Consider the following 27,750-nt stretch of genomic DNA (forward strand, 5'->3'; position numbering starts at 1 on the left):
AATATTTGTATATCTAGTTAATTTAAAATATAAATATGATGTGTACAATATGCCATAATTTGTTGTTCAAGCAACATATTTTAAGATCATTCTTCAAATGAGTCAATGGATACTCTTCAGAGACTCCATGAATATGGAAATTAAACTTAGAGAAAACATTATATCAAGCCAATGGATACTCTTCGGAGACTCCATGAATCTGGAAATTAAACTTAGAGAAAACATTATATCAAGCCTTGTTGCAATAAAATACATGAGAGTTCCAACCAATTTATTATACAAGGTTAGATCAACATTTGAACCTTGATCATTCTTACTAAGTTTTGTACTAGTTGCAATTGGTGTTACAAATGGATTACAATTCTCCATCCTAAACCTTTTCAATATATCCTTTGCATACTTAGATTGAGAAACAAAAATACCATCTCCAAATTGAGTTACTTCAATACCAAGAAAATATTTCATTAGCCCTAAGTTAGTCATCTCAAACTCTGTTTTCATGGTTGTCTTAAAATCATTTATTGAAATATCTATAGCAAAAATCAAATCATCAACATATAAGCAAACTACCAAAATTTTACCTCTGTATACACATGGTTGTCTTAAAATCATTTATTGAAATATCTATATCAAAAATCAAATCATCAACATATAAGCAAACTACCAAAATTTAAATCAAATCATCAACATATAAGCAAACTACCAAAATTTTACCTCTCTATACATAATTGGTTCACTTGGACTCTTGTTGAATTCTTTGTTATTCAAATATTCATCAATTATATTATACCATACTCAAGGTGCTTGTTTCAATTCATATAATGTTTTTTTTTTACTTTGCAAATTATATATTCTTGACCATCAATTTCACATCCTCGAGGTTCTTTCACATAAATCTCTTCATCCAAAAATCCATCTAAAAATGTGGACTTAACATCCATATAATGCATTTTCCATTTATATTGTGCAACAATAGCTAACACAATCCTTATTGTGTCAATTCTAGCTACTTGTGAAAAAGTTTCATTATGATCAATATTGTCTTGTTGATTGAATCCCTGAACTATAAGTCTTGCTTTATGTTTCTCAAGTTCACCTTAAACATTAAACTTGGTTTTGTAAATCCATTTAACACCTATATTATTTTTACCTTTTCAGTAGATCTACAAGTTCCCAAGTATTAGTTTTTTCTATAAAATCAATCTCTTCATCCATATCCTTTACCCAAACTTGTTCTTTAATGACTTCTTTAAAATTTATAGGATCTTATGCAATTAATGCAAAATTTCAAACTTGATCTATTTCATCATTATACTCATACAATTATTTTAAACTTCTATTATTTTGACCTTTAATTTTATTCCTTAATGTAGCTATTGTAAGATTAGATTCATTACTTACCTTTGATCCTATTGTTCATTGTCCACCATAACCTGATGGTTCACTATGCTCTTGAGTTATTGGTATTCTGAATTGTAATGAGTTGACTCTTGATGACTACCTTGATAAAGTGCTTGCATCGATATTCTAAATTGTAATGAGTTGACTCTTGGTGATTGCCTTGATAAAGTGTTTGCAACATGTGTATATGGAATCCATTTTATACCTTGCACTTCCTCCTCATCTCCATCATTATTTCCATGAGATAATACAGTTTTGTCCGCAATAGATTTATCTATGCTTATATCCCTAGCTTCTTCTTCCTTGAACTCAACATCTCTACTAATAATGTAGTTCTTGGTGATGGGATTATAGAGTATGAATGCTTTATACTCCTCACTATATCCAATAAAGATACATTTCTCATTTTTATGATCTCACTTCTTTCTCAACTCTTTAGGTACATGTACATAAGAAATGCACCCAAAAATTCTTAAATGAGACATATTACAATTCCTACCACTCCAAGCTTATTCAAGAACTTTTTCCTTCACACTTTTAGTAACAATTCTATTAAGAATATAAACAAGAAATTGTTTCTATCCATAATTAATTTGGTAACTGATTTTCCTCTAGCATACTTTGAGCAATATTCATAATGGTGCAAATTTTACTTCCAGTGACCCAATTTTTTTGTGAAGTATAATGTGTAGTAAAGTGTTTCTTGATTCCATGAGACTCACAAAACTCAATGGAATCATTTAGCATATATTCACCACGTCTATCTAGTCTTAAAATTTTAAAATATTTTCCACTTTCCTTTTAAACCATAACTTTAAACTTTTTGGATGCCATAAAAGATTCAAATCTCTATTTTAGAAGACAAACCCAAGTTTTTCAACTGTAGTAACCAATAAAAGTTAAAAAGTAAAAATTACCAGCTAATGAGGGTGTTTGCATCTTTACACACAAATATTTGTGTACAATCTCCAATGGATCTGTCACACTATATGTAATCCCAGATACATTTTTTTCTCTGTGATGTTGTGTATACAACTCTCACATAAGCTTGTTGGTTGTTGAATATTGGGTAACCTTTTCAACATATTTTTATTCTCTAGCAAATATAGACCACCAAAATATAAATGACCATATCTTAAATGTCACTAGCAAAATTCATCCAAATTATTAGTTTTATAAACATTCAAGGAATTATTTAATTCATTTCTCATTATAAATGGAAACCCACTTTTTGTCATCTCCACCCTTGCTAAACAACTTGCGTAGATATTGATCAAAGATTGTACATAATTTGTGCCTAAATAACATTATGTACCTTTTCTGTATCAGTTGTCTAATTTTCAACAAATTGCATTTTAAACTAGGTACTTAATACACGTCATCAATTCTTCTTCGTTTTATGTTTCTAGTATAAATGAAAATCACTCATTTACCTTTAATGCATACCTTATTATTGTTGCATATTTTGACCTCAAATTTAATGGTAATGTCTAGATTGGCAAACAAATCATTGTTTCCAATCACATGATCGCAACAATCACCATCCAAAATCCAAACATCATTTGAACATTCTTGAGTTACATTATAGGTCAAAAGCCAATATTTTTCTGTTTCTAGTATAAATGACAATCACTCTACTTTTAATGCATACCTTATTATTGTTACATAGTTTGACCTCAAATTTAATGGTAATGTCTAGATTGGCAAACAAATCATTGTTTCCAATCACAGGATTGGAACAATCACCATCTAAAAACAAAACACCATTTGAACATTCTTGAGTCACATTATAGGACAAAATAATTGGCTTCTAATTATCTTTATAATCTTTTGTGATGTGCATGTATTGCTTACCATTATATGCTTTCTTGTGCCAACACTTGTTAGCAAAATGATTATATTTTCTGCAAAAATAACATTGAACCTTAGACTTATTGTTACTTTGATTTCCTTGCCGCTAGGTCCTTTTGTTACTCCCCATTAAATTAGAAGGGCATTATTGAGATTTCTCCTCATAATTATAATTATCTCTTCTGCGTCTTTTATCAATGATTTGACTCCTCTTCCTCTATTACTCAACCTTCCTCTCAATTTTCCTTTCATAAATTGTAGCTAAATTTTGCAGGTGTTATCCAACGCACTATCATCATATGTTTTCATCTTGAATTCATTTGAAATCAACGAACTAGTCAACTCACCATCTTGCATTTGAATAGTTTCTTTAAACTCTTCTATGGATATAACCACAGTTTCAAATTTCTTTAGAAAATTTCAGAGGAATTTCTCAATCACTCTCTTGTTTGAGAGGTCTTATACATACTATATCAATTGATTAACAATACTTATGACCTAAGTCATAAAACTATCCATAATTTCAGTATCTATTATTTTCATATTCTCAAAATTTCTTATCAAATTTTGTAACTTAACATTATTCACTTTGGATACACCTTGATAACAAGATTCAAGAGTTTACCAAGCCTTCTTTCAAGACTCTGTGCTTAACACCTTTGTAACTATGATATTTTCTAAACCTTGTCGAATAATACCAAGAGCTTTGCTATCCTTCTTTATGTTCTCCCTCAATAAATTTCGCAAGTTCGCTTAGCATTTGTTAGAGCCATATCTGTTTCTTGATCAACAGGATATGGATACCCATTAGTAATGAATCCCCAAAGATCATGCGAGGAAAACCATGTTCTCATTCTAATAGACCACGAACCATAATTTTTCTCAGTCAAAATAGGAACCTATGATTAAGCAATACTGATATTTAACATCATCTCTCATAGTCATCTAAAATCTTCAGATGGAGTGTAAAGGCACTTTCACACTCTGATACAATCAATTCCTACAATACGCAATGGCTTTTATCAACCAACCATATAAATAAATATAAAAAATCATAGAGAAGCATTAAAATTTACAACATGTTAAACACATCTAGAACATAAAATTGCAATGCTCTATTTTAAGTAACAAGAAACAAGTGAGTTACTACAAAGTACATGGTAGTTGTCACCACTAGAAAAGGGAAGTTTCCACAACGTATTTTAAACAATGAACAACTACAACTTAGTTGTGACAACTAACCACTACATCTGAACAAGAAAATACTATGTTCATATTTATTATCTCCCAATCATCCATATTTATAAAAAAAAAATCAGTCAATTAATCAGATTAAACAATTATTTTTTCCTCTTCAAATTTCAATGAGTTGCGCTTATTACTTCTGCTTCAGATTTCAATAAGCGGTAACGGTGCTACTCTTTTGACATTTGATTGGGTAAGGCAGTATAGGCGACATTGCCCCTTCAATCGTGAAATGATTAATATCTAACAATTGTTGTTATCATCCCACACTGTTACATATATTAATTATTTCATGATTGAAGGACCAACAACACCTCATTGCCTCAACCCATCAAAATTCAAAAAGTAAACACTTCCTCAACTTGTTAAAATCTGAAGGGACAACCATAGATTGAAATCTGAAGGGAAAATTATTATTTTTAATCCAAGTAACTAACTTAAAATTTTGTATAAATAGGGATTGATCAGGACAAAAGAAGCAAGAAGAGATAGATTCATAACAAAGATGTAGCTATTAATTGTTTAGTTGTAGTTGTTTCTTTGTTCGTTGTAGATTTTTTTTATGAAGCTAGTATTCAACTTGTTTGTATTTTGTTTTTGAAAACAAAGCATTGAATTTTCTATGAAAAATGTGTTTTGCATGCTGCATATTTTATTGCTTCTCTGTGGTTTTTTACATTTGTTTATAAGGTTGGAAACTATAGGTACATATTTTTTTGTGCTCTATCTTTCAATCTAGTATCAAAAATAGTTTGTAGAACATCACATTGTCTCTTGATATCGTATTAGAGTGTGAAAGTTCTATTACCCTCCGACTAAAGATTTCAACTGACTATGAGAGCTGACATCGAATACCAATATTGCTTAGTCATAAGTTCCTATTTTGACTAAGAAAAATTAAGAATGAGAAAATTGTTTTGTTCTCATGATCATTGGGGAAATGTTTCTAATGGGCATCCAAATCCTATTGATCAGGAAGCAATGATGGCTCTAAAAAATGTTGAGTGAAGTTTTTGAAGAAGAACAAAAGGAAGGATAGCAAATCTCTTGGCCTTATTCAATAAGGCTTAGATAATGTGATATTTCCTAAGGTTTCAAGTGCAGAGTCTTCAAAGAAAACGTTGGGCACTCTTGAATCCTATTACCATGGTTTATCTAAGGTGAAGAATGTCAAGTTGTGAAATTAAGAAGATATTTTGAGAATCTTAAAATGGAAGATAGTGAAACCAAGGATAGTTTTAAGATATTGGTCACAATTATTATTAATCAATTGATATGGTATAGAGAAGAACTCTCAGATAAGACAATGATTGAAAGAAATCTGTAGTTTTCCAAAGAAATTTGAACTCATGGTTGTATCCATAGAAGATTTCGAAGGAACTAGTCGAATTCAAATTGATGAGTTGATTGGTTAGCCAATTTCACATAAATCTCAGATGACTAGATATGATGTTAGCACAATGGAGAACACCTTCAAAACTTAGTTGAAATTTACTAAAGGAAGAGGTAGAGGAAGAGACAACATAAAACATATGCAAGATAATTCTGAGAATGAGGAGAAATCTTAGCAGCACCCTTCTAATTTGAGGTGGTGTAACAAAAAAACCTAGAAGAAGCATGAAAATGTCGGTAACCAACCTACACACATATCAAAAGAGCTTAAAGATAATAAGAAACCAATATATTTGACTTATAACATGACTCAAGAATGTTCAAATGATATTTGGTTGTTGGAAATTGGTTGCAATAATCAAGAAATTAGAGGCAAATATTTGTTTTCCAATCTAGACGTTAGTATTTAATCTGAGGTCAAGTTGGGAAATGATAATAAGGTATACATTAAAGGTAAATAAGTGATTTTTTTTTATACTAGAAATGATGAAAGAATAACAATTGATGATGTGTATTGTGTACCTAGTTTAAAATGCAATTTTTTGAGCATTGGAGAACTGATATAGAAAAGGCACATAGTTTTATTTAAGAACAAGGTATGTACAATGTTTGATAAATATCTATGTAAGTAGTTGACGACAAGGGTGGAGATGAAAAAGAATAAAATGTTTCCACTTATAATAAGAAATTAATTAACTCCCTCCTTGAATGGTTATAAAACTAATAATTTGGATGGATCTTGGTTGTGGCATTTAAGATATGGTCATTTATATTTTAGTGGTCTATATTTGTTCCAGACTAAATAGATGGTGAAAGGGTTACGCAGTATTCAATAACCAACAAGCTCATGTGATATATGTATATTTGCAAAGAATCATAGACAAAACTTTGTATATGGAGTTTCATATAGGGTGAAAGCTCCATTAGAGATTGTACACATTGATTTGTGTGAACCAATGCAAACATCGTCATTGGATGGTAATGTTTACGTTTTAAATTTTATTGATGACTACAGTAAAAAAAATGGTTTATCTTCTGAAACATAAATCTTAAGCTTTTACTATATTTAAGAGATATAAAGTTATAATTGAAAAGGAAAGTGGAAAATAAATTAAAAAATTTAGATCAGGTAGATGTGGTGAATATATGCTAAATGGTTTCATTGAGTTTTGTCAAGTTTATGGATTCAAAAGATAGTTTACTACGTCTTATACTCCACAACAAAATGGAGTGGTTGAAAGGAAAAATCAAACCATTATGAATATGGCTTTAAGTATACTAAAGTAAAAGAATTTACCAAATTAATATTGGGGAGAAGGAGTTACTTGTGTTAATTATATTTTTAACATAAGTCTAACCAAGAGTGTGAAGTATCAACTTCCCAAAGGATCTAAGAGTGGTAAGAGTCACATTATATCTCATTTGAGAATTTTTGGTTGTGTGGATTATGCACATGTACCTAAAGAGATGAGACAAAGGTTAAATGATATAAGTGATAAGTGTATATTTATTGGATATAGTGGGGTGTTTAAGGCATTTAGACTCTATAATCCCATCACCAAGAAGTGTATTATCAATAGAGATGTTGAGTTAAAGAAAGAAGAAGCTTGGGATGGAAGCATAGATAAAAAATTTGCAGAGGGAACCATATTATCTTATACATATGATGATGGAGATTAGTAGGAGGTACAAGGTGGACAATTGATTTCATGTACACCTATTGCAGGAAATTTATCAAGGAAATCACCAAAAATCATCCCATCATAATTTAGAAGACCAAGAACTCAAGAGCATGGAGAACCATTGGGTTATGGTGGACAAAAAATAGCGGGATCAAAGGTAAGTAATTAATCTAATGCTACATTAGCTATAATAAGGAACATAATTAAAGGTCATAAGACTAGAATTTTAAAAGAATTGTATGAATATAATGATGAAATATGTCAAGTTTTAAATGTTGCATTAATTGCAAATGATCATATAAATTTTGATGAAGTCATTAAACAATAAATTTGGGTAAAGGATATCGATGAAGAGATTGATGCTATAGAAATAAATAATAATTGAGATCTTGTAAATATTCCTGAACATAAAAATAGTATAGGTGTTAAATAGATTTACAAGACCAAGTTGAATTTTGAAAGGGAAATTGAGAAACATAAAACAATACTTGTAGCTCAGGAGTTTAGTCAACAACCTTGTATTGGTTATAATGAATATTTTTCACTTGTAGCTAGACTTAACACAATAAAGATGGTGTTAGCTGTTGTTGCACAAAATAAATGGAAAATTTATCAAATGGATGTTAACTCCACATTTTAAAATGGATTTTTGGAAGAAAAGGTTTATGTGAAAGAACCTTAGTTCATATCACTGAGGTTGTTAACAAATTAATGAGATTTTCCACTTCATGTCCCCCATGGGGCCTATGATGTCATTCTAAAATGAATTTCTAATCCCAATCCATTCTATTTGATGTCTCCAATCAGTGTAATCCCTTTGGAGTAGTCTAATCCATCTGATCCCTTTGAAGTACCTATGTATGGGGGAACAATCAAATACTAATTGGTGAACAATCAAATACTATTTCTGACCAATAAGTATGTGTCAATAGATCAATGATTTGGTTTGATTTTTATTTTTTTCATTTATTTTTAATGAATTAATGTGTTCATTCATATTCAACACCAAGAAAAAAAAAAGTCAATAATTAATAATGAAAAGAAGACAACGAATTAATAGTATAAACTAAAATAAACTAATAAAAGTCAATAATTAATAATGAAAAAAAGGCAACAAATTAATAGTATAAACTAAAATAAACTAATAAGCCCATGGGGCGTAGAGTGTTATGTTAAGGCACTTCATGGTGAAATGGTTATCGGTTTGAAACCTCGTGGGAAAAAATCCAACAATATTAAGGGTTGGTGTAGCTTAGGCGAGGTGCAATCCTCGGGTGATTTTCATGCCTTAGATGCTCTTGTGTTGTGGTTACTCAAGCCACAACTTAGGCATGTCAGTCATCTCAGGACTGACATTACCTAACAAACAAAAAAAGAAAATAAACTAATATGTTTTATTTCTTTTCTTTGTAATGACCCCTAGGCGGCCCACCCAAAGGAACCACATGACCAATCGACTCAAAAAATGGAGCCTAACCTTGATCCTGACCTTGGTGGACGCAAGGAGAATTGAACCCGTGCCTAACAATAGAGGGCCAAACACTTAACAAGGAGCATAAACGAGCTTAATCCAACTAGACTATCCATTAAAGCTAAACTTAAATAAAAAAATAAGTTATATCTATTATTGAATCTCTTACTCTTTCATAAACTTTTACTCTTTAACAATTAACTTATTGTATCTTTAACTCTTTCAAAATATTTTACTATTTAAAAAGGTACGTAGAAAGGGTAATAAGATAATTATCAAAAGATTTTACTGTTTAAAAAGGTACATAGAAAGGGTAATAAGATAATTACTGTTTAAAAAGGTACATAGAAAGGGAAATAAGATAATTATCATTGCTCATTGATTGACTTATCGCATGACATGGTACATATTGATATTTTGTTTTACAATTTCAAAACAAAGTTTTCTCCTCCAAAAACATGTATGGTGCTTACTGATTTCTCCTGCAAAACCTTATTTGATAAATAGATATGAAATCTACATACCAACATCAAAATATGAATCCATCGAAGTGATCAAAATATGGACACATCTTATTGTATCCCTTTGTCTCCAAAAAATTTTACTCTTTAGTCATTAATTTATTGTATTCCTTTGACTCTTTCAAAAACATTTACTCTTTAAAAATGAAATGAGAAATTATCATAAAATGAAATGAGAAATTATCATAAGTAAAGTAATTTATTGTGTCCCTTTGACTCTAAAAACGTTTACTCTTTAATCATTATTTTATTGTATCCCTTTAACTCCTTGAAAACCATTTACTCATTAAAAATATACATAAAGATGGTCATAAGTCAACTAGAGAAAGGGTCATAAGTAAATTATTGGTGCTTATTGAATTACATGGTAATTAATGATATTTTGTTTTTCTCCTTCAAAACAGTCTAACCCTTTCAATATCGACTCACCTCATAGATCTGAACTTAGTCATTGGACGGGCTTCCCTAGACATTTTTTGCTTTGCTATTGACCTTTACTTTATCAGCCCCATTCCTTTTGTGTTCATTTCCCTGCTTCTTCCCACATCCCTCATCTAATAATCTTGCCCGACTCCAAAGGGGAAGGTAAAGCACCTTCATGTCGTAGGTAACAGAAGGTTAAATTGGAGGTTGTAAGTAGTTGTATTTTTTTTAGGTGGCAGAAGGTTAAATTGGAGGTTGTAAGTAGTATTTTTTTTTTAACCATATGGTAAATCAGTAACTGCCAGTTCTAATTTATGGGAGACCCAGGATCAATCATCATAGCTGCCTCTATAACACTAGGAGTACATCCAACCACCTGCAAGTCGGGTATACTAAGATCCTATGATTTTAGCAAGAGCAGACTCATGTGCCGCCAAGACGAGATTGGGGAATCTGCCCCTTTAGCTTCCACCACAGCAGGTCAGTGTACTCAATACAGGTAAGTAATCCTTAACCACTGCCACATCCTTCTCCACAAAAATTTGTGGTTTTTAATGATTTTTCCTCCAAAATTGTACTCGATAAATGGACATGAAATCTACATATTAGCACTAATCAATGTTAAAACCTAAATCCTAAATCCATCAAAGTGATCAAAATTTGGACGCAATAGTTTACAGGGGAATTTTTTATATATATTTTTCTCTTTCGGGTGATTTTCATATTTTAAGTCCATTTACATGAAATCGTAGCTTTAAATTTTGAAGTCCACACAATCAAAATTCTCCAAAAGTTAATACAATTTGTTTTATATTAAAAAATATGATTAAAAAAAAACATCCATCATGATTTCACCGGTGATTTCAACTTAAAAAAACCAACCAAATCTATTTTCATCTAGATAGGGTAACATCATAAATTATAATAGATACTTAACCTACTATAACTCTAGGATAGCAATACTGTAATATTATATAACCTACAAGGATGATAACTATACTAGTATGCTGTATAGCCTATAGAGCAGCACATGACAGGGTTTAGGTTTTTTAGACTCGAAAAATCATGGATTCGCGACAAATATCATTAATAATGAATGCTCCCACTATATTTCTATTCCACTATCACAATGGAATGGATAGTGGTTGTTCTTCATAGGTTACAATTATCATCCCTTAAATGGTTATTTGTGTCTTTGTGTTTGTTTTGAGACAAATAATTTATTTCACATTCTAGACAAGTTCTTAAATCTTAAATCTTCTTAATAATACTCATAAGAGTTTCCCACATTTTTATTATTAATGGTTTCTTTTATTAAGATTGTAATAACTTGAAAATATTTGATGGTTTCTTTTATTAAGATTGTAATAACATGAAAAAATTTGATACTCACTCATCTGCCCAAAACAAAAAAATCACAAATATACATAAAACATAGATGACAGAGAAGGTAAATTGTAAATTTGCATTGGTAAACTTGCAATTTTAGGACTGAGCCCAAAAATGACAAATTGTCACATTTTCGCATTTCATGTGATTGTGAGAAAACTATGATCTCTAGTATTCCTAAAATTTGATTGCAAATTTTGACATTTTCATGGCAAATGTCAAAAATCATGTTACTTACCTTTCAGATAATTATACTTGGAAATCGAACTACCATAAGTTAATCCACACTTCTTCACTAATCCTCGATGGTTAGGACGTGGTTTCCACTGTCCATGACGGACTGTGGGAATCTTCTATGAAGATATTGGACCAACTAGAATTTGTGGTCCTCCATTAACGTCTATTAGCTTTGTGCTGTAAATACCGTACATATATAAATGTTTAAATTTCCAAAACAAAAATGGGAGAACCATGTAAAAAAATGGTTCTCCATATACATTCTTCAACATACATCTAGATAAATTTTGTTAGTCATTTTAAGATAAGAAGGAGCAATATTTTTTATTAATTTCAACCTCTTTGATTAGGGTAAAAGAAATCCAGGACATCAAACACAGTAACCTACACCTAGATCGATTCCATCAATTCTGTCAATGTTGTTAGAATAGTCAGGGAACAATATTCTGTGCTCAACCCCTTGATCATGGAAAAATGACTTTAGGAGGTCAAACACCTTCCCCAGGTTCTAAGCCTCTACAATATGATGTGGTTTCCCCATTAGAACCACAAAGACAAACAATATGTACAAAGGAGAATATGGTACAATAATTCATCTTTGCCTCATTGGGAAAATGCCTCTAATAAGGTTAAAATGAAATAAGGCTAGAATGAGCCAAGGCTGAAATCTCTTTTTGCATATCTAATTATTAAACAATATTTATACATTTATCATTGACTCAGGCATATATATCCTCTAATGAGATATTTCAAAAGGAGGATACAAGAAAACTTTCAGAGAAGCCTTTCAAAAGGAGGATACAAGAAAACTTTTAGAGAAGCCTTACAATGCAATTTTGAAATTGTGAAACACAACAATAGCTCACCTATTGAAAATGCAACAAGATGATGGATCTTAGTGGAAAGGAGTCACCTTCACTAAGTGGGCCCACAGGGTATTTTTGGCGCAAAGTCTATTTTTAGACTATGTCTATTTTTAGACATATGGATCATGGTCTATGAGTTGCAGGATGTTGTTTATGGATGATTGGTCATGTTGGGAAAAATAGATGGACTTCTATTTTTGGTTCACGGCGGAGTGATCAGAGTCTATTTTTAGACTGCTAGTCAAAAATAGAAAAGTCAAATATTATTGTCTCATAATAATATTTAGACTATAAACTTTATCTTATCCTCTTGGAGCACTTCAGTTTGAGCTACAGATGTGGCACATGTAGCTGTCAGAAGGAAATACGCTTTCTTTGTGGGTCAGTTGAGCTATTTCATGCAGGACATCAGTTAGAACTCATGTGGTTGAGTTCTGTGGAGTTGGATGAGTAGTTAATGGAGTTGTGTTCAGTTTGACTTAGTTGAACTAGTTGTATTTAGTCTAACTAGCCAATAGACTAAATGATGAGTTGTGTAAATTAGTTATTAATTAATTCACTAATTATTAACTCATAATGCAACTGAAGAATACATCAGTTAACTCAGTGCATGTACAGTTCAGTGGAGACAGGTGTTAGAGGTTGAGATTGCTATCAGTTGTGACTGTAGTTGTGCATGAGATCTTGCACAATCAAAGGATTGAGTATGCCCATGAGAATTGCATATGCCCAGTGATATAGCCTGTGCTCACATGATTTCCAATGTGAGTGATTCTCCAAGGTAAATAGAACTTGGAACGAGTTTGGATTCATTCATTCTCTTGCAGGATTGCACAGTGGAGGCAGGCAAAGCAACGGTGGAGATTTGAACTTGTGACTTGTTCGGATCTGAGCTAGTTTTGTGTGTAACAGGTAGAGATAGTACTGAGTACTTGTGAGGAGTATTGTACTATGTATTGTTACATGTTCTCAATCATTATAATATACAGATAGTGTGGGGTTTTCAGCTGTATGCTTTCCCCGGGTTACATATTGTGTTAATGTGCGCATGCGATTGATGTTTCATTGTTTTTTATGCTGCTAAATTGATGATCAACGTAGAGGAGATTATGTATTGTGCATGTATTCCGCAATAGTGTATAATCGGGATAATCTTTGTGAATAAGTGTTTGTTATTCAAAATTTCTACATCACGAACTCTTGGATGAGTGGAGCCTTGGAGTATGAATGCAAATTATGGTTTAATAATGCCCTCTGGGATGCATTTTCACAAGCCTCATACTTGGAAATAATAAACTAATGGCCTCACCAAGAAGGGCATCTCTCTAATGAATGTGGCCTTGTAGCATGATAGAGCCTTGGAGTATGAATGCAAATTATGGTTTCATAATGCCCATTGGGATGCATTTTCATAAGCCTCATACTTGGAAATAATAAACCAATGCCCTCACCAAGAAGGGAAACTCTCCAATCAATGAAAACTATGGTTTAATAATGCCCTCTGGGATGCATTTTCATAAGCCTCATACTTGGAAATAATAAACCTATGCCCTCACCAAGAAGGGAAATTCTCCAATGAATGTGGCCTTGTAGCATGATTGCAAAATTTTGTTGGATAATACCCTTTTATTGATAAAAATATTTACATCCCCAAAATTTATGTTTAATTGGAGAACCGAGAAAGGAACACCAATAAGAATCATTTAACTAATTGGGAAATCTAGAAAAAACCCACTCCTTTCTTAGCAACATCTAAAACTCAAAAAAAGGAAACATCTCAATATATTTGCTTTATCTAATAATCTAGTTGAGTTTATCTTATATATTTTGTAATTAAATTTATAAAGAGAATGTTAGAATGGATTATAAAATCCCCATCTCTCCCTCATAATAAAACTATGGTATTGTTTTCTTGAACTTCAATGTTATTTTATTCTTTGAATCTACATTGTTATATATGTGATTTTCTAGACAATTGTTTAGATCTACATGTAGATCAATTGGTATCATAGCATATGATATTGAAATCCATCCACCTCTTTAAAGATCTTTTTTTTGGGATTCGTGGTTTAACAATCCAATGACCTTCCTAGTGTGTCCTTGCTTCAAATCCCTATCAAACATTGTAGCTTGGGGTCATACATTTCAATCCCTTTGGTGGATGAAAATAATGCCACCTCATTAAGAACCCTCAACTAAGGACTCACCAGTCCATGATTTAGCCATGACTCTTCAAGAGCTAATTACTCTATAGCAACAATGGTTCCCTTTAGGGAAAATACAACTGGATACACACTTTCAGTTGCCCAAATTCCTCGTCAAAATTAATGGCAAGGCTATTGATTCTTGGCTTTGTAGTCTCTCCACCTATTTCAAAACATATCCCGCAATGGAAGAGGACATGAAACTTCCAATTTCCAGTCTACAATTAGAGGGTCTGGCCCAAACATTGTGGGATACTAAACTCCAGAATATATCCTTGGTTTTCAAGCTTGAAGAACCAACAAAGACCAGATCCACACATATCACATCTTGGGATGACTTCTCTCAGAACTTAAGAGAATGCTTCTATCCCCTAGGATATCTCCTGAATTTGCTTGCCAAATCGTTACAACGCTGGAAACTACCGAATCAATAAGTGCAAGCTTACATTGATGTCTTTTGGTTATGCATTCAAATTCATATCTTTGATCTGGAAGAGGTACTAATTATCAAATTTAATTACGGGTTTCTAATGGTTTTTCATCAAGAAGTTGAGTTCTTTGATACAACTTCTTTATAGTACTTCCTTGGACAAGGCCTTTATTCAGGCCTTGGCTATGGAATGTGAAGTGGCTCCATGAAGCTGATCTCCTCAAAAAAAAAATGGTCCATCTAATGTTATTCCTTTTAATTTGGCCCCTACCTCATCCCCCACACCTCCTATTACACCTTGATGTACATTTCATTAAACCAACTCACATGATTTTGCAAACGGCTGAACAATTCAAACTATGCACCCAAACAATACTCGTTTTACAAAAGCAAAGCAACGAAATTCCATTACCTAACTTGTAGTTTTTTTCTCTCAGCAATCCTACCGAAGTAGACCCCTCTCACCCTCATGTCTGCTAATGAATCTAGCACCTCCGCTGCACCTTTGTTTACCCATAATTGTCAAATAAAACATGAGTTAGTGATTTTTATCCTTGAAAACAAGATAACGAGATTAAAGAGAATCGCATGGCACAAGGCTTGGTTTGACACCTTAGCCTTTGCACCACTACACACCCAGACCCAAATGAACTCAGTTGGGTCCAAAAGGAAGGCCCTTATCTTACTTTCTCTGAATGTTGTGCTATCAACTTTGTTATTGGCCCTTTTTGAGATACTATCTCAACTTTGTTATTGGCCCTTTTTGAGATATTATGGCATGTGATGTTCCTCCTCTCGATTGTGCCAATTTGTTACTAGGAATTCCATACCAACAAACCCAACAAACTATTTATCATGCTAAATATCACTAATAACACTTGCAAGATGAGAGATGCACCTATGTTCTCACATCCTCAACTCTCTAATCAACCCAACCTCCTACTAGCAAAGCTCCCATTAAGAAAGTCAATTTACACCAATGCATTTCTTTTTGTGGTCCACCCTATCAATCGTGACAACCTCACCAACCTATTACCTCCTCCCATGGATCCACTAGAATTTACATATGGCTTAAGCCAACCCACATGGCTGCCTCTAGCATGCTCTATTGAAAGAAAAATTGATTGTTTTCCAGGGGTTGTTCTTAAATAGTGAGGCCACCCTATAACATATTTAAATAGAAATCTCTCTCTTCCCCTTTGGGTCACTAGGGACTTTAGCTTTACTAGAACTCAGAGACTTTAGGGACCCATATTTAGTAGCTCGAGTTTTCTTGGATTTACCAACTCTAAGTCCAAATCTAAAGACGTTTCAATGGGAGAAATGTCAGCCAGATATATGAACTTCTCCCCATCAATTACACATTCACGACAACTTCCTGGTAGGTTCTCTATAAGCATTGACATAATCGATCATGACAAGTATCTCACTGAGCTATTTGTTGAAAGAAAAGAACTCAATCCTTTTATGAAATTTTTTCCACAATGTTGTTGACAGCTAACCTAGAAAACAGTGAGTGTAGTTGTGTTGTTGGGGAATTCACATTTTTAAACCATGATGGGCCTGAGCATGGTAGCCCGTTGAATCATGCAAGATTAATTTTAACTAGAGGAGTGGACATGAATCGATGGGTTGCTTACCAATGAGTAAGGTTGAGCATGTTATAGGCATCCCCTCATGGTTGCATTGAACACTATGTGGAGGTTCTAGTGGAATTATTGTTTAAAAAATATCCTAACTTTAATTTTGTTAGATGTCTCCTTCATCCTAGACACAACTCACTACAACAAGTTGAAGCTGCTACTAAATGGCATGTTCTATTCAAAGGACAGGGTTAAATTAAATACCCTTCAAGGGTAATTTCAATATCCTCGGAGGCCGTGATGAAGGAAAAACTACGGTATGAAAATCTCCATGAGGCTCTCCACATCCTTGTGGAGGAGGATGAATTTCCTGCAAGTATTACATATGCCTACTTACTGCATGTGTGAGAGATACTAGAAGAATAGTTGAAATCTGTCAATGAGCCACAACATTTTTTCAAGAAGCAACAATTGAAGAGAGTTGAACATTCTAAATGGTACATTGCGAGAAGATGGTTCATGGATTGTTGGTTTAGTATCTCTAGTCAACAATAGTAACGTAGGAATAAAAAGGACAACACGCTAGCAACCATACTTATCATATCTAGTTAGTTGGAAGGGACACACTAGCGCATATCTGGTCGGTGATGGTTCATCAATTGTTGGTTTAGTATCTCTAGTCAACAATAGTAAGGTAGGAATAAAGAGGACAACACACTAGTAACCATACTTATCATATCTGGTCGGTTGGAAGGGACACACTAGTGATGAGCCTCATTATTGAGTAATTATATGGGCCTTAATTGGCCTTAACTCACCTCCTAGCTTAGTCAAACCAATTATTCTCACATCTTATTTCATACTTTTGATTATATTTTGTTTATGAAATGAGTTAGAATTGGATATTTGGCTTTGTGGTCTAATGTGGATATAATGCAGGAATAAAGGATAAAAGCAAGGAGAAATGCAAGTATAAAGGATAAAAACAAAAAACTATAGCAAAGACCGTGGTCAAGACTCGAATGGGACAAGGTAGAGGAATTATAGAAGGTTAATCCTCCTCATCTACTACCCCTCCATTTGAATATTCCTCCATCAGCTTGGAGTGCAAACAACGATATCATGAGGACTAAAAAGACAGCCAAATAAGTGAAAAGGATAGAAAATAGTTTATTTTGAGTTGGGAGCCAAACCACCCTAATTTGGAAGGAAGTTGTTGGAAACTTCATATGTATAAATAGAGAGGCTTAGGACCTCACTAGGATTCAGACTTCATTTGTAAAACTCTGTTTTATTTATGAGCTGCAAATACTTGTGAATTTGCTCTGTAATCCATAATTCTATAATAAAGATGAGTTCTGTTTAAGCTAGTTCTAAGTTAAACTCTGAGGGCTGAAGCTCTTGGGATAGGGCCCGACCCAAGCAGCCACGACTCCTATTTACTGTACTGTTATGCTAGCATAGAGTTCTATTCTGTTTATTTGCTTAAGTAGTTTCATGGTTTTCTGTGCATTTTCTCAAGAAGTTTTCTGGTTCTGATTCATTTGATTAAGCAGCTTTCTGGTTCTGTTCATTTATTTGAATAGTTTCTTGTTTCTGTTCATCTATTACAGTCTCTGCATTTGCTGTAGTTTACTTTCATTTGTGTTTTTAATTCACAGGTTAGTTAGAGGAAAATATTATTATTAGGTTGTGCGTAAGTGTTTCAGCCTCATCTCCTCCCTCGGGAACCATGACTTGAGGCAGAGACCCTCCAGCAACCCCAAAAACACAGTCTTTGGTTCTCGCATGGGCTATGGAGTTCGATGTTTAAATGCAGTTAATTGTTTACCCGCACTAGTTTTCTCTGTCATTTTCCTTTGAAACTGCCTCCAACACGTTCCCCCTACATCGCTTCCTCGTCGTCCGATCACCAACAAACCTTCACAATCACTGTCCAATTCACTATTTTCTTCAACTGCTACCTCGCGTGGAGTCCACCATTCACTTTATGAACTTTAAGTCCCCATCATCGATCTGCCTTGCTGTTTGGTCAATTTAGTGTGTCCTAAATTGCTACATTAATTATCAATCCGGGAGTCATAAACTGATGAAGTGTGGCGCACTATATGTGCAAGACAGCCTTTTTCTTACCTTTTTGTCGTTTTCAATTTTTATTTTGCTTTGGGGGTTTTTATCTTCGTTTATCTCCTAATGTGAATGGAAATCCTATTCCTAATGTTGGCATTATGATGCATGTGTTGTACTTGATGGCAACCCTCTCATAGAAGAATATCTCACTTATGTATAACTGGATGAATCTTCAGAAGAGATGTCAGATGTGACTGATGAAGGACAGCTCAAAGGAATCAGATGACAGTTCTAAGTGTAACAAGTTAGCTTTGCCATCAAGTCCAAAGGGGGAGATTGTTGGCATTATGAGACAAGTGTTGTCCTTGATGGCAAACCACACTGATGACAAATCATAGTGCAGAAGGTCAGCAACAAGGAATTGATGATCAGACTATAAGAAGAAGAGAAAATTCATATACGCAGGTTAATCTAGCCCAAGTCACGTGTACACGCTGGTTGGATTCAGTAAAAGCGCGTGTATGTGGAAAACTTATTTTTGGTCCGTGGCGGTTATTCCTTGGAAGTTGTGCCTATGGTTTCGGACCATGGTGTCTCGACGGACGTGTTGATCCCTAGTTTTGAGGATGATGGTATTGGATTTCTATGGTTTTGGCTCTTGGTATTGAACAATGCCTAAGGCTATATAAGGAGAAGGAAATCATTAGGCAAGTGTATCTGAAATGTCTTGAATATCTGAAGAAGTATGAGATCTAGTATGCAGGTTATGGGTTGATGATGCATTACTTGATTTGAGCTAAGGAAGGATCTCACCGGTTGATTGAGAACAAGATCTAAGGAGAGATCAGGATCAAATGGTTTGAAATGAACTATCTTTATGATGCTTATTCTAGATCTACATACTGACGCATGTATTGTTCTATAAGTGTTATGAGTATGACTGATGTCTGGTACAGCTGCAAGTTGTGAGAAATTATTTTTAAATCTGTACGCGGGTTGTCTTTGGCAAAAGCGCGTATACACGCGGGTTTGACTCATTGAAGTGGCGTATACATTGTAAAGCTTGATATTTGAAGTTGCAGATGGATCTGATGGTTATTGCAGAGTTCTATGTCTGCTCTGTGTTCTGGTGACAATGTTGTTAACAGGGTTTCAGTGATTCAGAGTTTGATGATTGTTTTGAGTTTCAATGATAGTTATGGGTCCAGTATGAAAATTTGATGAAACGTGGCCTTTCAGATTATGTGTTGTGCTTCATTGTATCCAGTCTGAAAATTGATGAAACGTGGTGCCTGGAGGAGAGAAGATTGTAGGCCAGCGCCTACATACTAGTATCTAAGCTAGTACAAAAGCTAAGGGAGATCTTTGGAGCATTGTAGCAGGTAGCAGCCTGTGTGCTAGTAAATGGATCGGCTAGTACAAGAGCAAAGGGGGTTGTAGCTCCCGTACTGGTATAAGACTGCACCAGTACAAATATTGTAAAAGGATTGTCTTATTAAGAAGAAGATTGAGATGACTTGCAGCAGGTGGTTTTCACCCACATTGGGTTTCCACCTAATATCTTTGTGTTCATGTGTGTGGCTTTTGTGTGATGATCTGTTCTGTTATACTGCACCTGTTTACTGTTAATATGCTTAATAATGTTTTGATGCATCTACTGAAGATTAAGATAACTAAATTATAAGATCTCTGGATATACGCTAGTTGCTTTAGACACAGTAGCGTGTACACGCGGGTTCGCTTAACTGAAGTCGCGTATATGTTTCTGAGCATGAAATTTAAAAGTTTTATTGATCTGATAATCCTGATTCACCCGCCCCTTCTCAGTATTATTTCCAACAATTGGTATCAGAGCAGGTCCTTTGGCAGAAGCTTGATCGCTTGAAGGAGATCCGTGGAACAATGGGAAAGAAGCTTAAGAAGAAAGCTCATAAGAAGAAGAAGACATCTCAGAAGATCTATGACAGTGGGAGAATCGATTGGGGATTAGGTATAAGAGGTTCTTCAGATTCAGAATCAGATTCAGAATCATTATCAGGTATGAATGTGTTATCCTCTGATGTTCCTGCTATATTTCCTTGTGAAAGTGATGGAAGTGATAGTGAAACTACTGAACATGCTTTTATGGGTGAGCAAGAAAAGTATCAAATAGAGGCAGAATTTAAAAGGCTGACAGACAAAATTAGATATCAACAAGATCTATTGAACAAAAGGGAATGTGACTTCGAAGAAGTAGCTACCAAACTAAAGGCCCAACTTGAAGAAGGATATCAAATAGAGGCAGAATTTAACAGGCTGACGAACAAAATTAATGAACAAGAAAGACTTCTGAAGATAAAGAGTGGTGCCCTCAAAGATGCTGTTACTAGACAAAAAGCTCATCAAAAGGTATGCAAGGAAAGGTATCAAAAGATGCAGGTTGAAGCAACATCTCTAAGAAATGAAGTCATTGAAAAGAACACAACAATCAAGGAGCTCAGAAATCGATCCAGTTATTATGAAAGTCTTGAAGCCACGATCCTCTCACTAAAGGAAGATCTTGAAGAATCCAAGAAGCAGAATGAAGATCTACACCAAGCAATTGAAAAACAAGACAACGAAGTCATCAGCTTAAAATCACAGTTGGAATGTGCCTTCAGAGTTCGTCAAATGCAGCAGGATCTGAATGAAAAGCAAGAAAAGGAGATACTCAATCTAAGGCAACAAATGGAAGAAGGAAGAAAAGTTGAAGAAGACATGAAGAAGCAATGTCTAGAAAAGGAAGAACAACTTCAGGTTGAGGTAAATATCTTGAAAGGTAAATTAGAAGAAAAGGATAAACTGTTGAGATTTCAAGATAGTACTAAAGCCTTGGATGATATTCTTAGTAGCCAAAGGTCTCCTGCTATCAAGACTGGTCTTGGTTTTCATGAATCTGTTGAAGGTGAATCTAGTTCACAAGGTGAGGCAAGGAACTCTAAAGAGAAAACTAAAATGATCAACAAGGAGATGAAAGGTCAATCCCATCAACAATCAAGGAAAGAGACTCCTCAAAGAAAATCTTTTACTCCTCCTATGAATAATGTTGAATGTTATGTATGTCATAATCTTGGACATGTTGCAGCTGGATGTGGAAGAAGAAGGGTTCAAGACCATCATGTAGAAAGATCATCACATTCAAGGTACTTTAATGGATACTGTTTTGCTTGCAATATGTTTGGTCACAAAGCTGCTGATTGCTACAAGAGGAACATGAAACATGTTAGATGTTATGCATGTAACAAGCTTGGACATATAGCAAAGGAATGCAGGAACAAAGGATGGACATCACACCAAAAGAAGAAAACCTCATCACACTTGAAGATATGGAGGAAGAAGGAAGTACAGTCAGCACAATGTACTGAGACACAGCACAACACAGACATATCAAACTCAGGGGGAGCTGAAAGTGTAAAACTTCAGTGTCCTGAATCTCATACGCAAGTTCCTTAAAGGGAAGTCGCGTATATACGCGAGTTAGACACTGCAAAGTCGCGTATATGTCAGTCTGAGGAAAAGAAGTGGGGACAGGATTAGAAAAAGGATCTGATATGATTCAGTCTATTATTTGCTCTATTGGTTACAGTCTGCTGAGGATGTGTGGAAATGTTTTGTTACTTGTATGATGTCTAGAAATGTTTTGATCCTAACTTGAGGATGATGATGTTTTGATGCTTATTTCTGATATATACATGATCAGATCTAACAGATGGCACTGGTTGAGGGGGAGCATATGCCTTTATTAATTCATTGTTGGCATTATGGTTAATAATCCTTGGTGATGATTCTTATATGGCTAAATGATATATCTTGCTATGATGTGGTTGTGAGTTGTCTATGATAAACTCTCATATGATTCTTGAAGTTACATAGAAGATGTTCAGATCAGATTTATGGTTGATTCTTTGATGATGCATATATGGTGCTTACATGGTGATCTTCATAAGGACAAGGAGAAGTACAAAGCTTGAATACACATCTTCCTCACTTGATGATGAGTCACTTATATACTGCTGTTGTCATATGCATAAAGATCATACAGTTATGATGCAGGCACTCATGTGGATAAGGATTGTTGCTAATGATGATATCAAGAAGCTTTGTCAAAAGAGTTTGAGCTCAAGATACATAGTGCTGATACATGGATGACTCCTCAAAGTCACTTTGTTGGAAACATGATGATGAGTTCGTATCTATATGATGATAAGCTTATACTTACATATGTTAATTGATGCAGATGTTCCCAAGTAATTATACTTGGATCATGTAAAGCTTGATGAAATGTCTATGGTGGTTTCACACATGATACAATGTGAATGACTCTGAATTCTGTTCAAAGGGATGAATTGATGCAGACATACCTTGTTATAGGTTGATGACCTATTCTCTACAGGACATTTACAGGTTGCTGATATGGAAATTTGTGTACGCGTGTTGTTTAAAGTATATCCGCGTGCATACGCCGTTTTACAAGGGGATAGTCGCGTATATGGTGTACGCGTGTTGCGTAAGGGATATCCGCGTATATACGCTTGTTTATGAGTATACAGACGCGTATATGGAGTTTTGAAGGAAATCAGCAGGGACAGATGTTGGTTGCAGAAAGTCTGGTATGGGTCTGACAGAGACCATCTGGCATAGGTTCAGGGGGAGCAGATAATCTTCCAATGATGCATTGTTGACATTATCTTAGAAGCTTTTGGTTCTAGTTCACATTCGTTGTTGGTTTCAGGTGGAACAAAGGCGAAAGGAAAACAGAAGGATCTCTTGGTCGCTGATCTGAATGGTGATTGACAGATGACTGCCAATATCAGTTATTGGTGACTTTCATAAGTGTTGGTCTAGTTCTTTCGTCTCCATGTCATATATCTCTTTTGTGGTATCTCTTTCATGGTGTCAAGGTCATGTAACAGCCTATTTTGGTTTCCCCACTATGCCTGGGATGATTGATGCAATATGATTGGTTGTCATATGTAAACTTTTGATGTATCCCCACTTAGTTGGGTGAATGAGTCAATTTTTGTATATCCTCACTTAGTTGAGAGATGGATGTATGTATGAGTCTTTGGTGATAGGAAGGTCTCTTATGATGTGTAGAGTCATGTTCTTCTTGAAGAACATCTTTTGTAGACCTTGCTTACTGTCAGGGAAAGCATGATCAGCACACTTCAGCAAGAACAAAGATTCAGCATGTACTCAGAGGGAGCATGGACAGATTGGTACATCTTGGCATATACAAAGGGGGAGATTATTCAGAGATTTCAGCAGGTACTCAGGGGGAGTATGGACAGTGGAATGATTCAGCAAAGGAAGAGAATATCTTGGCCCACCCTTTGCCCTTGATGTCAAAGGGGGAGAGTGATTTGGTGTTGTTGCCATCAAGTCCAAAGCGGGAGATTGTTGGCATTATGATGCATGTGTTGTACTTGATGGCAACCCTCTCATAGAAGAATATCTCACTTATGTATAACTGGATGAATCTTCAGAAGAGATGTCAGATGTGACTGATGAAGGATAGCTCAAAGGAATCAGATGACAGTTCTAAGTGTAACAAGTTAGCTTTGCCATCAAGTCCAAAGGGGGAGATTGTTGGCATTATGAGACAAGTGTTGTCCTTGATGGCAAACCACACTGATGACAAATCATAGTGCAGAAGGTCAGCAGCAAGGAATTGATGATCAGACTATAAGAAGAAGAGAAAATTCATATACGTAGGTTAATCTAGCCCAAGTCGCGTGTACACGCTGGTTGGATTCAATAAAAGCGCGTGTATGTGGAAAACTTATTTTTGGTCCGTGGCGGTTATTCCTTGGAAGTTGTGCCTATGGTTTCGGACCATGGTGTTTCGACGGACGTGTCGATCCCTAGTTTTGAGGATGATGGTATTGGATTTCTATGGTTTTGGCTCTTGGTATTGAACAAGGCCTAAGGCTATATAAGGAGAAGGAAATCATTAGGCAAATGTATCTGAAATGTCTTGAATATCTGAAGAAGTATGAGATCCAATATGCAGGTTATGGGTTGATGATGCATTGCTTGATTTGAGCTACGGAAGGATCTCACCGGTTGATTGAGAACAAGATCTAAGGAGAGATCGGGATCAAATGGTTTGAAATGAACTATCTTTATGATGCTTATTCTAGATCTACATACTGACGCATGCATTGTTCTATAAGTGTTATGAGTATGACTGATGTCTGGTACAGCTGCAAGTTGTGAGAAATTATTTTTAGATCTGTACGCGGGTTGTCTTTGGCAAAAGCGCGTATACACGCGGGTTTGACTCATCGAAGTGGCGTATACATTGTAAAGCTTGATATTTGAAGTTGCAGATGGATCTGATGGTTATTGCAGAGTTCTGTGTCTGCTCTGTGTTCTGGTGACAGTGTTGTTAACAGGGTTTCAGTGATTCAGAGTTTGATGATTGTTTTGAGTTTCAATGATAGTTATGGGTCCAGTATGAAAATTTGATGAAACGTGGCCTTTCAGATTATGTGTTGTGCTTCAGTGTATCCAGTCTGAAAATTGATGAAACGTGGTGCCTGGAGGAGAGAAGATTGTAGGCCAGCGCCTACGTACTAATATCTAAGCTAGTACAAAAGCTAAGGGAGATCTTTGGAGCATTGTAGCAGGTAGCAGCCTGCGTACTAGTAAATGGGTCAGCTAGTACAAGAGCAAAGGGGGTTGTAGCTCCCGTACTGGTATAAGACTGCACCAGTACAAATATTGTAAAAGGATTGTCTTATTAAGAAGAAGATTGAGATGACTTGCAGCAGGTGGTTTTCACCCACATTGGGTTTCCACCTTATATCTTTGTGTTCATGTGTGTGGCTTTTGTGTGATGATCTGTTCTGTTATACTGCACCTGTTTACTGTTAATATGCTTAATAATGTTCTGATGCATCTACTAAAGATTAAGATAACTGAATTATAAGATCTCTGGATATACGGTAGTTGCTTTAGACACAGTAGCGTGTACACGCGGGTTCACTTAACTGAAGTCGCGTATATGTTTCTGAGCATGAAATTTAAAAGTTTTATTGATCTGATAATACTGATTCACCCCCCCCCCCCCCCCCCCCCCTCTCAGTATTATTTCCAACACCTATGTCTTTAGAAGGCAAGTATGGATATAGATTTTAGGCAATTATGTCCTCTATAATGGTTTCCAACACTTAACACTTCAGAAGGTCTTAGAATATACTAGTGATGATAGTAATACTTGAACAAGAATGAAAAATGTGCTGCTATTTAAAACAAGAAAATAATGAACTACTGATCATGAAACTATTTTCTCTGCTGCTGTCTAAATACAGAAAAATGAATTAAGCTATTGCACTCAAAGAAATCAAAAATTGCAAAGAAAGTAAAACTAAAATCAAATTACATCATTCATAATCCGATTCCTCGCCAGTTAGTCTAAGCTATGGCTTTCGGAAATAATCGTCAATGACATGAGCAATCTGATATCTAATTGCAGAAAAGTAAAACTAAAATCAAATCACATCATTCATAATCTGATTCCTCGCCAGTTAGTCTAAGTTATGGCTTTCGGAGATAATCGTCAATGACATGAGCAATCTGATATCTAAACTAACTACTAAAGCAAGTGAACAAGACTGGAATCAAAGCATAACTGGAATTAAAAAAACTAAGAAAAGAAAAGTTAGCAGAGAGGCTAATTCCATGTCACTAGTTATTGTGAAAATTATATGCAAATGCCCGGGCCTATTCTATCCTGAAACATACACACACTGATCAGCGTTAACAGTAATATACAAAGCTTGTAAAATCATAAACAAGCATGAAATGTTAGTACCATAGCAGAGGAAATATATACATAGGTGAATAACTATGAAACATGTGCAGTGAAAATAAAGAAACGATACATAGAAACTGTACAGCAAAAACGAAAACGAAACCTTAGCGTACAGGGGCCCTTTGCACAGCCTCGGTCAATAGGCTATCAATCCAAAATTACGTTCATGCAATCATGTAGAAACAGAGTCTTCTTGTATATTTCAAAACACAGTTACAGCAATAAGACTAGTGTCACGGCACAGTGAACTTTGAACAGCAAAATTACATTAAAAAAGACTAACTCTATGCGTATAGAAACGCGTTATTTATAACAAAGGTTACATAACTGTTTTCCTGTAAAACTACGTGAACAGAGGACACGTAAAAGACAACGTCCATGGATTTAGCATAATGGTTGCCGAGATTATTAAATCTATCAACTGTGGCTGTTGGATTCGCATCGTGGGGCAGTCTACAGCTGTCGACATGACCCCAAGGATCTAGGAACGGCCACGAATCCTTCACGTGCTTGAAGACGGAGTCCTGTTGCTATAGGATTCCTCTGTTTGACCACTGCTTGACCACCATTGACCACAGCTTTCCTTGATGAATCCGGCTGAACCAATAGGACCCGATCCATGTCCAGGTCATTTCTGATCTACCCATATGTCCCGTTTTTCCTGATGACACCTGCAACCTGGAGTTTAACAAAAACAGCTGTGGAAAGTTGAATCAGCTGTGGAAAGTGGCTGCATTCCGCAGCTAATGAGAAAAATCTAAGTCAAACAGCAAACACAAAAACATAGTTAGAAAACCACTTAAATTCTCTTTTAGAATCAATACGCAATGATTTCTGATAGCTTATGGAGTACTGGTGAGGGGAAAAAGTCTGGGAAAATGTGTAGGAGAGGTGTAATTTCAAAGCTCAACATACCCCCACTGTGAAGGTGTTGCATGTCCCCATGCAACCAAAATTTTGATCATCCTCATTTCAGTTCATGTGTTCTGAGACCTCTGCCAATACATCTAGCCTTCTTTTCTTCTTTCTTGGGACCACTACCATCCTTGGCTTCCTCATTAGACACCTGAATTTGAGGTTGATGAGAGCCCTGTTCAAACTCCTGTTCTTTTTCTTTAATTTTATATTCTTCTTATGCCATAGCCCAA

The 27,750-nt window shown here is 35.0% G+C and overlaps 1 pseudogene; it reads left to right on the forward strand.

The window, feature by feature from the left end:
- Positions 1-16,435: 16,435 nt before the first annotated feature.
- LOC149140294 (KH domain-containing protein At5g56140-like) lies at positions 16,436-17,281 on the forward strand (annotated as a pseudogene).
- The last annotated feature ends 10,469 nt before the right edge of the window (positions 17,282-27,750 follow it).

This window comes from Pinus tabuliformis, chromosome X (assembly GCF_031772625.1).
Source record: "Pinus tabuliformis cultivar Carrire ecotype Pingquan chromosome X, CPIR1, whole genome shotgun sequence".
In the NCBI taxonomy this organism is placed as follows: Eukaryota; Viridiplantae; Streptophyta; class Pinopsida; order Pinales; family Pinaceae; genus Pinus; species Pinus tabuliformis.